Genomic DNA, 17,586 nt, shown 5'->3' on the forward strand with positions numbered 1-17,586 from the left:
TTCCAAACCTCTCTACCAATAACGGCTAGTTTAACGGCTCCCCACTCAGACCACTCTGACAGTCCTAGCAAAATTCTTGCTAGGAAATTTGCTCTTTGCTAAAAAACTGTGTTTCGTTTTGACCATTTTGATTGACAACAATCACAATAAGGTACGTAATTGTTACACAGAAATGATTTGATATTGAGAAAAGCAGCTGCATTGGGCCTTTTTAAAATATCAAAGGGATTCAAAAGGGATTCAATTCGTGGAATTTTGTTTTGACGGCATTCTGTTTCTCGGAATATAAAGGGAAGTCCCCTCAAACCTACCTGAGATGACATAATACATGGAGAGACCTTGGGGAGACGTGGGGTGGAAGGGATGTCAGATCGTACGTGTACAGCACACACACAGCCAACAAACTACAAAAGCACACACACACTACACATGTTCTCAATGTCACTGAGTCAGACACACACACACTACACATGCTCTCAATGTCACTGAGTCAGACACACACACACACACACACACACTCAGACACCCAGAGGAGTGTTAATGTGGGACAAGTGAAGGTTGAATATAGTAACAGCAATCAAGTAAGACATAAATGTACATGACAGATACGTGTAGTTATAGCTGTGAAAAGCCCAATTACAACAGACCTGATTGTTACAAATGTGCTAAGGCTGCAAAATAGCTATCCCCCCCCCAAAGCTGATGTGTTCCAAATTGGGCCTATGAGCCCACGTCTCTCCCTTCAAAGCCTCTTTCTGTTTTATTCCCTCTCTCCTCTGCTCCCACCACAAATGGGTTTAAATTTGGTGTGAGTGGTTGCTGTCTGGAAATCTTTCTCATCCTGTTTACGGCGGCGGATGTCAGCCCTCGACCGCAGAGCTGGCTGGAGGCCCCTACTGCCTGGACACACAACCTCACACTCTACCCTACTTTCTTTCACTTTCCCTCTCTCCTCTTTCTCTCAGCCTCATTTCAACTCCTTCCTCTCCCTCCCTCCCAGACCCTTCTTTCCCTCTCTCCTCTTTCTCTCAGCCTCATTTCAACTCCTTCCTCTCCCTCCCTCCCAGACCCTTCTCTCCCTCTGCTTCTCTTTCTCTCAGCCTCATTTCAACTCCTTCCTCTCCCTCCCTCCCAGACCCTTCTTTCCCTCTCTCCTCTTTCTCTCAGCCTCATTTCAACTCCTTCCTCTCCCTCCCTCCCAGACCCTTCTCTCCCTCTCTTCTCTTTCTCTCAGCCTCATTTCAACTCCTTCCTCTCCCTCCCTCCCAGACCCTTCTCTCCCTCTCTCCTCTTTCTCTCAGCCTCATTTCAACTCCTTCCTCTCCCTCCCTCCCAGACCCTTCTCTCCCTCTCTCCTCTTTCTCTCAGCCTCATTTCAACTCCTTCCTCTCCCTCCCTCCCAGACCCTTCCTCTCCCTCCCTCCCAGACCCTTCCTCTCCCTCCCTCCCAGACCCTTCCTCTCCCTCCCTCCCAGACCCTTCCTCTCCCTCCCTCCCAGACCCTTCCTCTCCCTCCCTCCCAGACCCTTCTCTCCCTCCCTCCCAGACCCTTCTCTCCCTCTGCTTCTCTTTCTTTCAGACCAAAGGAAATCTAGTTCAAGTCAAAATCATCTCCCTTCAGTATATATGCACAGATCTTAATTAACAGAGTTACTGGGCCCTTCAGTCAACTTGATAGATATCAGAGTCTTATGCAACAAGAACACATATTAAACTTTTTCGATTGCAAATATCAGATTTTTAAAGCTAAGGAATTCAATATTTACAATATTCTCGACCTTATGAAAGTGGGGAAAAGACCCAATGCTGACGACGATTTTCAGAGTTTCATGCGCGTGAGAAAACAAATAATCTGTGCCAGACTGTGTAAAATGTGTCATAGTGAAATGAAGGGTTGACTATCTAGAGATGGTCAGTCTGTCCTTTTTGTTTGAGGACCAAAAGTGGTAGTTTGTTGTAGTTTTGGTCAAAGTCCCTCCTCCTGGCCCGCCGCTGGGCTCCTGCGTTAGCGGCACCTGCAGGACTTGACCACCATGTTGGAGAGCTGCTCTACCTTAGGCGTTCGGCCCATGAAGTAAACGATGGTCAGAGGCTCCAGGTCCTGAGGTATGCAGCACGGAGATGCCGACACCTCAGGGTTCAGCTTGTTAAACAGCGGGAGGATCTGTGTGTGAGGGCAAGAGAAAGTACCACATGAAATATCACATAAAAAACAATGATAAGTACTGAAAACACTACTTAAAGGAATAGCTTAAACAAATGACAGTGGTTTCCTTTCCATTGTATGCTGTAGCGTTAAGATTTCCCATCACTGGAACTAAGGGGCCTAGCCAGAACCATGAAAAACTCCTGTCATCCGCCAAAGCCAGATTCATCAATCGGACTGCCAGATGGTGAAGCGTGATTCAACACTCCAGAGAACGCGTTTTCAGTGCTCCAGAGACCAATGGCGGCAAGCTTTACACCACTCCAACCGACACTTGGCATTGTGCATGGTGATCTTAGGCTTGTGTGTGGCTGCTCGGCCATGGAAACACATTTCATGAAGTTGCCGATGAACAGTTCTTGTGCTGACGTTGCTTGCAGAGGCAGTTTGGAACTTGGTAGTGAGGTTTGCAACCGAGAACAGGCAATTTTTATGCACTTCAGTACTTGGCAGTCCCGTTCTGTGAGCTTGTGTGGCCTACCACTTCACAGGTGAGTCATTGTTGCTCCTAGAAATTTCAACTTCACAATAACAGCACTTACAGTTGACCGGGGCAGTTCTAGCAGGGCAAACATTTGATGAACTGACTTGTTGGAAAGCTGGCATCCTATAATGGTGCCACATTGAGCTCTTCAGTAAGGCCATTCTACTGCCAATGTTTGTCTATGGAGATTGCATGGCTGTGTGCTCGATTTTATACATCTGTCAGCAACAGGTGTGGCTCAAATAGCCGAATCCACTCATTTGAAGGGGTCTCCACATACTTGTGTGTGTATATAGTGTAGATAACTTGAAAAATACAGCCAGAATGATGCTGTGTTTTGCATCATACCAGCTGTATTTCTGTGTTCTGAAAGTTATAAATCTTAAACTTGACTGCCGACATGTAAAACATTTTGGGACTATATAAACAATGGACCAACGAAACAAATACCAACATATTTTTTAGGGTGGAGTTTTCCTTTAACCATACTGTGAGTGTGTGGTAATAAAGACATAAGACCTGAATGTGACAGAGGTAATAGAACATTTATGCCACTATAGTGGTTGGGGGTTATTAACTAACCATGTTGTAGTGGTTGGGGGTTATTAACTAACCATGTTGTAGTGGTTGTCAGCGCTCCAGAGGTATGGGCAGCCCTTGTAGCCCTTCGGCTCGTGGATCTACTTCCAGTCCAGGTCCTGGCGGAAGTCGATGTAGAGAGATCGCAGACAGCAGTCCACGTCAGAGTTCCTAAAACAGAAGACATGGAGAGAAAACACTCTCATTCTGATCCACACAGGCACTTTATCTATTTCAGGACTATAAGCTTCCAATAGATTGATTGCAACATTATTGATGATTGTAATATTGTTATGAAGAAATGTGTAGTAATTCTGTATATCAAAGACCAAAATAAAGAGAAACCTCTCAGTATCTTGTATGGTTGTAGATAGATTTTTGATACCTGGATCTGAGGTGCTTCCCTACCTGGAGATGGTGGTGGTGTCTGCGGTGACCCTCTTCTTACGGGTCATCTTGCCTGGGTTGTCGACCCTGTCGCTGGGCCGGTGAGGATGAGGTGGGGGGTCTTGGTACTAAAATCTACCTGGCCCTTAGCCAGCCCTGACCCTGGCCTCCGCAACTGCTGCTGAAGCAGCTCATCATCCAGACCTGAGGAAGAACAGAGTAGGACATGGAGGGACAGGGAAGGGAGAGGAAGTGGGGGGAGAGGAGGAGGCAGAGCGGTCGAGGAGGGAGAGGGAAAGGGACAGTGTTTTTTTGCAGTGTATTGGAAAATTGATCTAATGGAGACACATAATGGGAACATTTGTCAGACAGAATGCTGTGTCGTGACGTTGCCCTGTTGGGTGAGGTTTTGATCCCCCATAAATACCTTTCCCCCTTTTCTCTCCACTCTACAGAATGGACTCTTGGAAAGCCCTTTGTTAACAGAGAGAGTATGGTAACATCAAAAGGTTGGGCAATGGAACAATACTTCCCTTTCTCAACCAGCTGAAAGTGTCCGTTTGTACTTAAAGAATATGATGTCGGATCAGTTGTTGTCTGGGACATTATATCTGATGATAGGATGACATAAATTGTATCTTGGAAAGTCTACTCATTCTAGTTAACAGATTCACATGAAATAGTTGTGCAATTTAAATGTTTAAATATGAAACTATTTGTGAAAAGTTCATTTAATTTTAGCATCTAAATTAAACAATTGTTTTCATAAGTAAACTTTGCTCACTCAGTGGTCACGCCCAAGTGAACAGACATTGGTTGAGAACCAGGAAACACACCCTTCTCTCCCCCAGTACAAAAGCCCGTTGACAGAAGTCAACTCAGTTCCCGATGACGTGAGGACTGGTGTCCATACGTTTAAAAGGGCTAATTTCAACTACAACCTAATGAAATGAACATTTATTTCCAGAAATGTTAGGACTGCTGTCCAAACGTTTAAAAGGGTGAATTTTAACGTGGAGGTGATGATCACCACAATGGAATGGTGAATTCCAACCTGACCAGCCAGAATACAGCGCGAGCTGATTATGGCAACTTGGTATGAACTTTGAACGACTTTTCACTAAAGAAGAAGTGAAACCTCCTAGACGTGGAGTTATCAACTGCAGCTGTAAACACACGTGGCCTAGGAAAGGACAGCTCATCTCAGAACAACGACAGGGTACTTTAATGTATTCGCTCTGCAACACTACGACCAGAAAGAATCTTCAAAGGACAATGGCAATCACTGTTGGGTAAACCAGTCTTCCATCTTTGACCCATGTATTGAAGTGCAGCTCAGTGTTTGAAGTCAGGGCTTAAGCCATTTTGACACAACTTTCGCACAAAAGTACGTTCATCTCGAGGAGACAGAACGCGTCTCCTTCCTGAGCGGTATGATGGCTGCGTGGTCCCATGGTGTTTATACTTGCATTGTTTGTACAGATGAACGTGGTACCTTCAGGTGTTTGGAAATTGCTCCCAAGGATGAGCTTCTAAAGCCATGACATGATTTTCTGGAATTTTCCAAGCTGTTTAAAGGCACAGTCAACTTAGTGTATGTAAACTTCTAACCACTGGAATTGTGATACAATGAAATAATCTGGCTATAAACAATTGTTGGAAAAATGACTTGTGTTATACACAAAGTATCTGTCCTAACTGACTTGCCAAAACCTTAGTTTGCTAACAAGAAATTTGTGGAGTGGTTGAAAAACTAGTTTTAATGACTCCAACCTAAGTGTATGTAAACTTCCGACTTCAACTGTATATAACTTGCATTTTTCTTTTCCGAATGGGCGGTTATTAGAATGCATACCTTCTCAAGGTCCGATAGACTCAATCCCTTTGTCCCTCAGTCTTCCCGCTCTTTCATTCAAACCCAACCCCCTTCCTTTATGTAACCAGCCGTCATATCTGGTTAGCCCACTAGGGGCTTTTGATGACATGATTAGTAACCAATGTGTGATCTATCCTGTGTATGTGTGTGTATATATGTGTTTTTGTAATTCTGTGTGAATATTTAGGTATTTAGTAAATAAATAAAGCCAAATTGTGTATTGCTGATTCAACGTATTAGCTAGGGTTCGTGCAGATAACCAAGTACCTACGACAATCAGAATGAGACCGATCGAGGTGACGATTAATAATTGACTGCTATTGATATTAAAGATCTTCAGATCTTTAAGAGTGGATTCGGAAGATAACTGCTATATATAAATGAAGGCTTCTGTGGTGCCTCTAAATCATGTGTAGAGCAAAATCTGAAACATTCATCCAATTTACATCTCAAATGCTGTGAAGTAGATAAAGGGTTACAGAGCCGTGTGATGGGCTTGTCAACTTACCTCTATGAGCCAGCCAGTCTGTCACAGTGTCTGTGACGTCCACCGAGGGCCACGCCCCCTTGGTCTGTGGGCGAACCGTTCTGGAGTTGATGTATCTCTGCGAAGGACCGGTTGACTCTTCTGGGAGAACCGGAGAGAAGCATCAGTTCACAACTCCAGCAAACTGTGATACCAGTGAAGTTCTGAAATATTGTAACAACAAATTGATTGATTCTGACATTGGCTCATGAAGTATATGATGTTGTTGTAACCCTTTGTACAGGAAAGTAATATTGTAATACCTGGCACAGGCAATGTAATAGTGTAATACGATATACCATACAGTATCGGTGGGTGGGTTAAATCACTGGGGAAGCCAATCCAGAAAAAAAGGCCATATTACAACCTATATGTTCTGTTAATTGTGTTGATTGCTCTATTTGCTTCATATGCTTTGAAACTGTGATATATACAGTGCATTTGGAAACTATTCAGACCCCTTGACTTTTTCCACATTTTGTTAGGTTACAACCTTATTCTAAAATTCATTGAAATCATTCCCCCACTCATCTACACACAATAATCCATAATGAGAAAGTAAAAACAGTTTAGAAAATGTTGCACATTTGTTACAAATAAAAAAACGAAATATCACATTCACATAAGTATTCAGACTTGGGCTCTGGCTGGGCCACTCAAGGACATTCAGAAACTTGTCCCGAAGCCACTCCTGCATTGTCTTGGCTGTGTACTTAGGGTCGTTGTCCTGTTGGGAGGTGGACCTTCGCACCAGTCGGAGGTCCAGAGTGCTCTGGATCAGGTTTTCATCAAGGATCTCTCTATACTTTTCTCCATTCATCTTTCCCTCTCCCGACTAGTCTCCCAGTCCCTGCTGCTGAAAAACATCCCCACAGCACGATTCTACCACAACCGCTTGGCATTCAGGCCAAAGAGTTCAATCTTGGTTTCATCAGACCAGAGAATCTTGTTTCTCATGGTCTGAGATTCTTTAGGGGCCTTTTGGCAAACTCCAAGTGGGCTGTCATGTGCCTTTTACTGAGGAGTGGCTTCTGCCTGACCACCACCATAAAGGCCTGATTGGTGGAGTGCTGCAGAGATGGTTGTTCCTCTGGAAGGTTCATCTCCACAGAGAAGCTCTGTCAGAGTGACCATTTGGTTCTTGGTCACTTCCCTGACCAAGGCCTTTCCCCCCCGATTGCTCAGTTTGGCCAGGCGGCCAGTTCTAGGAAGAGTCATGGTGATTCCAAACTTCTTCCATTTAAGAATGATGGAGGCCGCTGTGTTCTTGGGGACCTTCAATGCTGCAGTGGAGTGTCTATGCATAGATAATAAACAGGGAGTAGCAGCAATGGGGGGGGGCGGGGGGGGTCAATGTAGATTGTTCGGGTGGCCATTTGATTGCTGAACAACTAGGCTTATGGCTTTGGGGTAGAAGCTGTTAAAGAGCATTTTGGTCCTAGACTTTGCGCTCCAGTACCACTTGCCATGCAGTAGCAGAAAGAACAGGCTATGACCTGGGTGACTGGAGTCTTTGACAATTTTTTGGGCTTTCCTCTGACACCGCCTTGGCGTTCTTGGGCACAGGGACTATGGTGGTCTGCTTGAAACATGTAAGTATGACAGATTCGGTCAGGGTGAGGTTGAAATGGTCAGTGAAGACACATGCCAGTTGGTCAGCACATGCTCTGAGTACACGTCTGGCCCTGCGGCCTTGTGAATGTTGATCTGTTTAAAGGTCTTACATCGGATACAGAGAGCTTGATCACAGTCGTCCGGGACAGGTGGTTCTCCCATGCATGGTTTAGTGTTGCTTGCCTAGAACTGAGCATAGAAGGCATTTAGCTCATATGGTAGGCTCGCGTCACTGGGCAGCTCGAGGCTGGGTTTCTCTTTGTAATCCGTAGTAGTTTGCAAGCCTTGCCACATCCGATGAGCGTCAGAGCCGGTGTTGTAGGCCAGTACAGATAATTAAATATAAACCACAAATCCAAATCCATATGTCCATAGTTGGCTAGTTTAGGAAAGGGCCGAACAACACAAAGAGTTACAACAATTCAAGTTTTTTTCTGTCAATAATGATGTTTAGCTTCTAATTTTATTGGTCTGAATCCAAATCGGATACCCTTGACACTTTTTTTTGTGCGCCATGACCATTCACAGCTGAGCTCAGTTTAGCTCAACGCTGATTGGTTATCATTTAATATGCTTTATCAAGGGAGATCAAATGCTAGCTGGATTGCCTTGCATTCAATGCTACTAGCGGAAACACTGTCATACTCCTTTGAACCAGACAGCATCAAACGCTTTCTCCAATGAGAAACAGTCAGCCTCTTGCAAATTGAAGGACATTTATGAAACAGAGAGACAAAATATACATTTAATCCTTTTTTTCTTTGTCAAATACTTTGGGGAAGCCTGGCTTACCTTGGCTTCCATGAATACACCCAATTTATCCTGTACCTGATAGATCTCTACTCTCTGCTCTGAGGTGCAGTCTGTAATACGGGCTGGGGACTGGAGGGTTCACTGCATCTACAAAAGTGGAGAGGTGTATCAATAAAGTTGCAACATATACTAAATAATGTGACACACACACAGTTACGACATTAATAGAGGTATCTGACAATTTGGCAAGGTAGTTGGAGACCTTAACGCATGCATAACAGTAAAGTATAAAAATTCCATTAAATTATGTTGATATTGATTAAGACTCCACTCACTTGTGTCCGTGCGCTGCTTAATGTCATGCGCTGAACCTCTTTGCATAATAATCCTCCTCGCTGCTCTCTCGGTCGCACACGCGGAATCGGACTGACGTGCACGCTCCTTCAACAGCTCTCTGGTGCTGTTGTAGAGTAGCATCACCTCCGCGGGTACGGCCTCGGGCTGTGGGCTCGGTGCGGGGGACTCGGGTGGGCTCCGGTAGCGGAGCTTGCTGAGGATCTGGCCGCGGACGGTCTCGATGCGTTTGGATTTCTGATCATCCAGGCTGAAAGACTTGCAGGTGGAGAGCCCCTCGGTGGACACCGCCAGCCGGAGCAGCAGCAGGGCGAGGTGGGTAAACCACATATTCCGGTGGTTAGATGGATGAAGGGGTTCACTCGGCTCCATATGAAATCTTTAGGAATCTTTCAGTCTGTGTAGTGTCCGGTGCAGTTCAATACGCAATGAGGACCTGTTACTCTGCAATCCTGGCGACTGTCTATCAACCCCCAGAAATACACTTTTAGAGAAAATGTCCAACGTTTGTAAAAATAATAGGCAAATAATAGTATAAAACAAATACAGCTAGAATAGAGGAGCTTAGCCTATGGCGTATTAGCATAAAGTTGGTTACAATTATTTCAAAAGTGTTTATTTGATCATTTTCCCCGAGAGCCATTTCTGAGCATATATAAAATAATGACTGTCCATAGGTGTTCCTTCAAAAGTCTAAGAATTGAATGCTATAGAGATTCCTGATACAATTTTGAGAAAATGTTGAGATATAAACCAAGCAGCATGGTTGGCTACTCAAATTCTCACACTACATAAAAGTTATAATAAAATCCTCTATGAAAGAGGTATTTGCACACCGATAGACAACTCCTCCAGAAAAGTGTAAATATATTATAGAGTTTAAGGTAAGCTTTGGTACAATCCCATCCTTAGAAAATGAATCCTCCTTTTGATTATTTTTATATGGATATCAGAGGGAAAAACGTCCACTATAGCAAAAAGGTCTGATGCCATTCTTTCATTCCTTGGCAAGAAACATATTATCCAGAGCTGTACGACAGTAACTTCAGTGTGCAATGCAATGTGTGTGTGTGAGAGAGGTGGCATGTGAGAGCTAGTGGGCGGTGTGCCACCAAAGTGATGGGTGTGTGTTATTGGACATCTCCCTCATCAATTCAGTACACACACGTACACACACATGAATACATATTTCTGGAGATTTTCGACACCACAAAAATGTTTGCACAGGCCTCCCTTCTATCCTCAGGTAAGTATCCTGTTCAAACATATTAAACCACCGTTACATACCCAGTCGCTATTGAAAAGCAAAAAAAGGTGATAGATGGAGTTTGCTAATTCCTTGGCTTGTCATATTTGACTGACATGGTCTCATTTGTCTTCCTTTAGTTATTTCTATAACTGTGACATGTCTCCTAAGTGTGTGTCCTACATAAATGTAATCCACTTGTCCCACTCCTAGAACTTACTGAAATGTTTTCATTCAGTCATAAGAAATGAGTAGCCCAGTTATCCAGTCCCACCATGTGTCAGTCTTTCTCTCTCCCTCTTCTTGACAGTTATCCAGTCCCACCATGTGTCGGTCTTTCTCTCTCTCTCTTCTTGACAGTTATCCAGTCCCACCATGTGTCTGTCTTTCTCTCTCCCTCTTCTTGACAGTTATCCAGTCCCACCATGTGTCTGTCTTTCTCTCTCCCTCTTCTTGACAGTTATCCAGTCCCACCATGTGTCTGTCATGTTTCTTTCTCTCTCCCTCTTCTTGACAGTTATCCAGTCCCACCATGTGTCGGTCTTTCTCTCTCCCTCTTCTTGACAGTTATCCAGTCCCACCATGTGTCGGTCTTTCTCTCTCCCTCTTCTTGACAGTTATCCAGTCCCACCATGTGTCGGTCTTTCTCTCTCCCTCTTCTTGACAGTTATCCAGTCCCACCATGTGTCGGTCTTTCTCTCTCCCTCTTCTTGACAGTTATCCAGTCCCACCATGTGTCGGTCTTTCTCTCTCCTCTTCTTGACAGTTATCCAGTCCCACCATGTTCTGTCTTTCTCTCTCCCTCTTCTTGACAGTTATCCAGTCCCACCATGTGTCGGTCTTTCTCTCTCCCTCTTCTTGACAGTTATCCAGTCCCACCATGTGTCGGTCTTTCTCTCTCCCTCTTCTTGACAGTTATCCAGTCCCACCATGTGTCGGTCTTTCTCTCTCCCTCTTCTTGACAGTTATCCAGTCCCACCATGTGTCTGTCTTTCTCTCTCCCTCTTCTTGACAGTTATCCAGTCCCACCATGTGTCTGTCTCTTCTTGACAGTTATCCAGTCCCACCATGTGTCTGTCTTTCTTCTTGACAGTTATCCAGTCCCACCATGTGTCTGTCTTTCTCTCTCCCTCTTCTTGACAGTTATCCAGTCCCACCATGTGTCTGTCTTTCTCTCTCCCTCTTCTTGACAGTTATCCAGTCCCACCATGTGTCTGTCTTTCTCTCTCTCCCTCTTCTTGACAGTTATCCAGTCCCACCATGTGTCTGTCTTTCTCTCTCCCTCTTCTTGACAGTTATCCAGTCCCACCATGTGTCTGTCTTTCTCTCTCCCTCTTCTTGACAGTTATCCAGTCCCACCATGTGTCTGTCTCTCTCCCTCTTCTTGACAGTTATCCAGTCCCACCATGTGTCAGTTATCCAGTCCCACCATGTGTTTCTTTCTCCCTCTTCTTGACAGTTATCCAGTCCCACCATGTGTCGGTCTTTGTCTCTCCCTCTTCTTGACAGTTATCCAGTCCCACCATGTGTCGGTCTTTTCTCTCTCCTCTTCTTGACAGTTATCCAGTCCCACCATGTGTCTGTCTTTCTCTCTCCCTCTTCTTGACAGTTATCCAGTCCCACCATGTGTCGGTCTTTCTCTCTCCCTCTTCCTGACAGTTATCCAGTCCCACCATGTGTCGGTCTTTCTCTGTCCCTCTTCTTGACAGTTATCCAGTCCCACCATGTGTCTGTCTTTCTCTCTCCCTCTTCTTGACAGTTATCCAGTCCCACCATGTGTCTGTCTTTCTCTCTCCCTCTTCTTGACAGTTATCCAGTCCCACCATGTGTCGGTCTTTCTCTCTCCCTCTTCTTGTCAGTTATCCAGTCCCACCATGTGTCGGTCTTTCTCTCTCCCTCTTCTTGACAGTTATCCAGTCCCACCATGTGTCGGTCTTTCTCTCTCCCTCTTCTTGACAGTTATCCAGTCCCACCATGTGTCGGTCTTTCTCTCTCCCTCTTCCTGACAGTTATCCAGTCCCACCATGTGTCTGTCTTTCTCTCTCCCTCTTCTTGACAGTTATCCAGTCCCACCATGTGTCGGTCTTTCTCTCTCCCTCTTCTTGACAGTTATCCAGTCCCACCATGTGTCGGTCTTTCTCTCTCCCTCTTCTTGTCAGTTATCCAGTCCCACCATGTGTCTGTCTTTCTCTGTCCCTCTTCTTGTCAGTTATCCAGTCCCACCATGTGTCTGTCTTTCTCTGTCCCTCTTCTTGACAGTTATCCAGTCCCACCATGTGTCGGTCTTTCTCTCTCCCTCTTCTTGACAGTTATCCAGTCCCACCATGTGTCGGTCTTTCTCTCTCCCTCTTCTTGACAGTTATCCAGTCCCACCATGTGTCGGTCTTTCTCTCTCCCTCTTCTTGTCAGTTATCCAGTCCCACCATGTGTCGGTCTTTCTCTCTCCCTCTTCTTGACAGTTATCCAGTCCCACCATGTGTCGGTCTTTCTCTCTCCCTCTTCTTGACAGTTATCCAGTCCCACCATGTGTCGGTCTTTCTCTCCCTCTTCTTGACAGTTATCCAGTCCCACCATGTGTCTGTCTTTCTCTCTCCCTCTTCTTGACAGTTATCCAGTCCCACCATGTGTCTGTCTTTCTCTCTCTCTCTTCTTGACAGTTATCCAGTCCCACCATGTGTCGGTCTTTCTCTCTCCCTCTTCTTGACAGTTATCCAGTCCCACCATGTGTCGGTCTTTCTCTCTCCCTCTTCTTGACAGTTATCCAGTCCCACCATGTGTCGGTCTTTCTCGCTCCCTCTTCTTGTCAGTTATCCAGTCCCACCATGTGTCGGTCTTTCTCTCTCCCTCTTCTTGACAGTTATCCAGTCCCACCATGTGTCTGTCTTTCTCTCTCCCTCTTCTTGACAGTTATCCAGTCCCACCATGTGTCTGTCTTTCTCTCTCCCTCTTCTTGACAGTTATCCAGTCCCACCATGTGTCTGTCTTTCTCTCTCCCTCTTCTTGACAGTTATCCAGTCCCACCATGTGTCTGTCTTTCTCTCTCCCTCTTCTTGACAGTTATCCAGTCCCACCATGTGTCGGTCTTTCTCTCTCCCTCTTCTTGACAGTTATCCAGTCCCACCATGTGTCGGTCTTTCTCTCTCCCTCTTCTTGACAGTTATCCAGTCCCACCATGTGTCGGTCTTTCTCTCTCCCTCTTCTTGACAGTTATCCAGTCCCACCATGTGTCTGTCTTTCTCTCTCCCTCTTCTTGACAGTTATCCAGTCCCACCATGTGTCGGTCTTTCTCTCTCCCTCTTCTTGACAGTTATCCAGTCCCACCATGTGTCGGTCTTTCTCTCTCCCTCTTCTTGACAGTTATCCAGTCCCACCATGTGTCGGTCTTTCTCTCTCCCTCTTCTTGACAGTTATCCAGTCCCACCATGTGTCGGTCTTTCTCTCTCCTCTTCTTGACAGTTATCCAGTCCCACCATGTGTCGGTCTTTCTCTCTCCCTCTTCTTGACAGTTATCCAGTCCCACCATGTGTCGGTCTTTCTCTCTCCCTCTTCTTGACAGTTATCCAGTCCCACCATGTGTCTGTCTTTCTCTCTCCCTCTTCTTGACAGTTATCCAGTCCCACCATGTGTCTGTCTTTCTCTCTCCCTCTTCTTGACAGTTATCCAGTCCCACCATGTGTCTGTCTTTCTCTCTCCCTCTTCTTGACAGTTATCCAGTCCCACCATGTGTCTGTCTTTCTCTCTCCCTCTTCTTGACAGTTATCCAGTCCCACCATGTGTCGGTCTTTCTCTCTCCCTCTTCTTGACAGTTATCCAGTCCCACCATGTGTCTGTCTTTCTCTCTCCCTCTTCTTGACAGTTATCCAGTCCCACCATGTGTCGGTCTTTCTCTCTCTCTCTTCTTGACAGTTATCCAGTCCCACCATGTGTCGGTCTTTGTCTCTCCCTCTTCTTGTCAGTTATCCAGTCCCACCATGTGTCGGTCTTTCTCTCTCCCTCTTCTTGTCAGTTATCCAGTCCCACCATGTGTCGGTCTTTCTCTCTCCCTCTTCCTGACAGTTATCCAGTCCCACCATGTGTCGGTATTTCTCTCTCCCTCTTCTTGACAGTTATCCAGTCCCACCATGTGTCGGTCTTTCTCTCTCCCTCTTCTTGACAGTTATCCAGTCCCACCATGTGTCTGTCTTTCTCTCTCCCTCTTCCTGACAGTTATCCAGTCCCACCATGTGTCGGTCTTTCTCTGTCCCTCTTCTTGACAGTTATCCAGTCCCACCATGTGTCTGTCTTTCTCTCTCCCTCTTCTTGTCAGTTATCCAGTCCCACCATGTGTCTGTCTTTCTCTCTCCCTCTTCTTGACAGTTATCCAGTCCCACCATGTGTCTGTCTTTCTCTGTCCCTCTTCTTGTCAGTTATCCAGTCCCACCATGTGTCTGTCTTTCTCTGTCCCTCTTCTTGACAGTTATCCAGTCCCACCATGTGTCGGTCTTTCTCTCTCCCTCTTCTTGACAGTTATCCAGTCCCACCATGTGTCGGTCTTTCTCTCTCCCTCTTCTTGACAGTTATCCAGTCCCACCATGTGTCGGTCTTTCTCTCTCCCTCTTCTTGTCAGTTATCCAGTCCCACCATGTGTCGGTCTTTCTCTCTCCCTCTTCTTGACAGTTATCCAGTCCCACCATGTGTCGGTCTTTCTCTCTCCCTCTTCTTGACAGTTATCCAGTCCCACCATGTGTCGGTCTTTCTCTCTCCCTCTTCTTGACAGTTATCCAGTCCCACCATGTGTCTGTCTTTCTCTCTCCCTCTTCTTGACAGTTATCCAGTCCCACCATGTGTCTGTCTTTCTCTCTCTCTCTTCTTGACAGTTATCCAGTCCCACCATGTGTCGGTCTTTCTCTCTCCCTCTTCTTGACAGTTATCCAGTCCCACCATGTGTCGGTCTTTCTCTCTCCCTCTTCTTGACAGTTATCCAGTCCCACCATGTGTCGGTCTTTCTCGCTCCCTCTTCTTGTCAGTTATCCAGTCCCACCATGTGTCGGTCTTTCTCTCTCCCTCTTCTTGACAGTTATCCAGTCCCACCATGTGTCTGTCTTTCTCTCTCCCTCTTCTTGACAGTTATCCAGTCCCACCATGTGTCGGTCTTTCTCTCTCCCTCTTCTTGACAGTTATCCAGTCCCACCATGTGTCGGTCTTTCTCTCTCCCTCTTCTTGACAGTTATCCAGTCCCACCATGTGTCGGTCTTTCTCTCTCCCTCTTCTTGACAGTTATCCAGTCCCACCATGTGTCTGTCTTTCTCTCTCCCTCTTCTTGACAGTTATCCAGTCCCACCATGTGTCGGTCTTTTCTCTCCCTCTTCTTGACAGTTATCCAGTCCCACCATGTGTCGGTCTTTCTCTCTCCCTCTTCTTGACAGTTATCCAGTCCCACCATGTGTCGGTCTTTCTCTCTCCCTCTTCTTGACAGTTATCCAGTCCCACCATGTGTCGGTCTTTCTCTCTCCCTCTTCTTGACAGTTATCCAGTCCCACCATGTGTCGGTCAGTTTTCTCTCTCCCTCTTCTTGACAGTTATCCAGTCCCACCATGTGTCGGTCTTTCTCTCTCCCTCTTCTTGACAGTTATCCAGTCCCACCATGTGTCTGTCTTTCTCTCTCCCTCTTCTTGACAGTTATCCAGTCCCACCATGTGTCTGTCTTTCTCTCTCCCTCTTCTTGACAGTTATCCAGTCCCACCATGTGTCTGTCTTTCTCTCTCCCTCTTCTTGACAGTTATCCAGTCCCACCATGTGTCTGTCTTTCTCTCTCCCTCTTCTTGACAGTTATCCAGTCCCACCATGTGTCTGTCTTTCTCTCTCCCTCTTCTTGACAGTTATCCAGTCCCACCATGTGTCTGTCTTTCTCTCTCCCTCTTCTTGACAGTTATCCAGTCCCACCATGTGTCTGTCTTTCTCTCTCCCTCTTCTTGACAGTTATCCAGTCCCACCATGTGTCTGTCTTTCTCTCTCCCTCTTCTTGACAGTTATCCAGTCCCACCATGTGTCTGTCTTTCTCTCTCCCTCTTCTTGACAGTTATCCAGTCCCACCATGTGTCTGTCTTTCTCTCTCCCTCTTCTTGACAGTTATCCAGTCCCACCATGTGTCTGTCTTTCTCTCTCTCCCTCTTCTTGACAGTTATCCAGTCCCACCATGTGTCTGTCTTTCTCTCTCCCTCTTCTTGACAGTTATCCAGTCCCACCATGTGTCTGTCTTTCTCTCTCCCTCTTCTTGACAGTTATCCAGTCCCACCATGTGTCTGTCTTTCTCTCTCCCTCTTCTTGACAGTTATCCAGTCCCACCATGTGTCTGTCTTTCTCTCTCCCTCTTCTTGACAGTTATCCAGTCCCACCATGTGTCTGTCTTTCTCTCTCCCTCTTCTTGACAGTTATCCAGTCCCACCATGTGTCGGTCTTTCTCTGTCCCTCTTCTTGTCAGTTATCCAGTCCCACCATGTGTCTGTCTTTCTCTCTCCCTCTTCTTGACAGTTATCCAGTCCCACCATGTGTCTGTCTTTCTCTCTCCCTCTTCTTGACAGTTATCCAGTCCCACCATGTGTCTGTCTTTCTCTCTCCCTCTTCTTGACAGTTATCCAGTCCCACCATGTGTCTGTCTTTCTCTCTCCCTCTTCTTGACAGTTATCCAGTCCCACCATGTGTCTGTCTTTCTCTCTCCCTCTTCTTGACAGTTATCCAGTCCCACCATGTGTCTGTCTTTCTCTCTCCCTCTTCTTGACAGTTATCCAGTCCCACCATGTGTCGGTCTTTCTCTCTCCCTCTTCTTGACAGTTATCCAGTCCCACCATGTGTCTGTCTTTCTCTCTCCCTCTTCTTGACAGTTATCCAGTCCCACCATGTGTCGGTCTTTCTCTCTCCTCTTCTTGACAGTTATCCAGTCCCACCATGTCTGTCGGTCTTTCTCTCTCTCTCTTCTTGACAGTTATCCAGTCCCACCATGTGTCTGTCTTTCTCTCTCCCTCTTCTTGACAGTTATCCAGTCCCACCATGTGTCTGTCTTTCTCTCTCCCTCTTCTTGACAGTTATCCAGTCCCACCATGTGTCTGTCTTTCTCTCTCCCTCTTCTTGACAGTTATCCAGTCCCACCATGTGTCTGTCTTTCTCTCTCCCTCTTCTTGACAGTTATCCAGTCCCACCATGTGTCTGTCTTTCTCTCTCCCTCTTCTTGACAGTTATCCAGTCCCACCATGTGTCTGTCTTTCTCTCTCCCTCTTCTTGACAGTTATCCAGTCCCACCGTGTGTCGGTCTTTCTCTCTCCCTCTTCTTGACAGTTATCCAGTCCCACCATGTGTCTGTCTTTCTCTCTCCCTCTTCTTGACAGTTATCCAGTCCCACCATGTGTCTGTCTTTCTCTCTCCCTCTTCTTGTCAGTTATCCAGTCCCACCATGTGTCTGTCTTTCTCTCTCCCTCTTCTTGACAGTTATCCAGTCCCACCATGTGTCGGTCTTTCTCTCTCCCTCTTCTTGACAGTTATCCAGTCCCACCATGTGTCTGTCTTTCTCTCTCCCTCTTCTTGACAG

The 17,586-nt window shown here is 46.1% G+C and overlaps 1 pseudogene; it reads right to left on the reverse strand.

Moving 5' to 3' along the window:
- Positions 1 to 1,727: 1,727 nt before the first annotated feature.
- On the reverse strand, positions 1,728 to 9,128 carry LOC135544963 (transforming growth factor beta-2 proprotein-like; annotated as a pseudogene).
- Between the last annotated feature and the right edge of the window lie 8,458 nt (positions 9,129 to 17,586).

The sequence above is a fragment of the Oncorhynchus masou genome, chromosome 9, assembly GCF_036934945.1.
Source record: "Oncorhynchus masou masou isolate Uvic2021 chromosome 9, UVic_Omas_1.1, whole genome shotgun sequence".
Classification (NCBI taxonomy): Eukaryota; Metazoa; Chordata; class Actinopteri; order Salmoniformes; family Salmonidae; genus Oncorhynchus; species Oncorhynchus masou.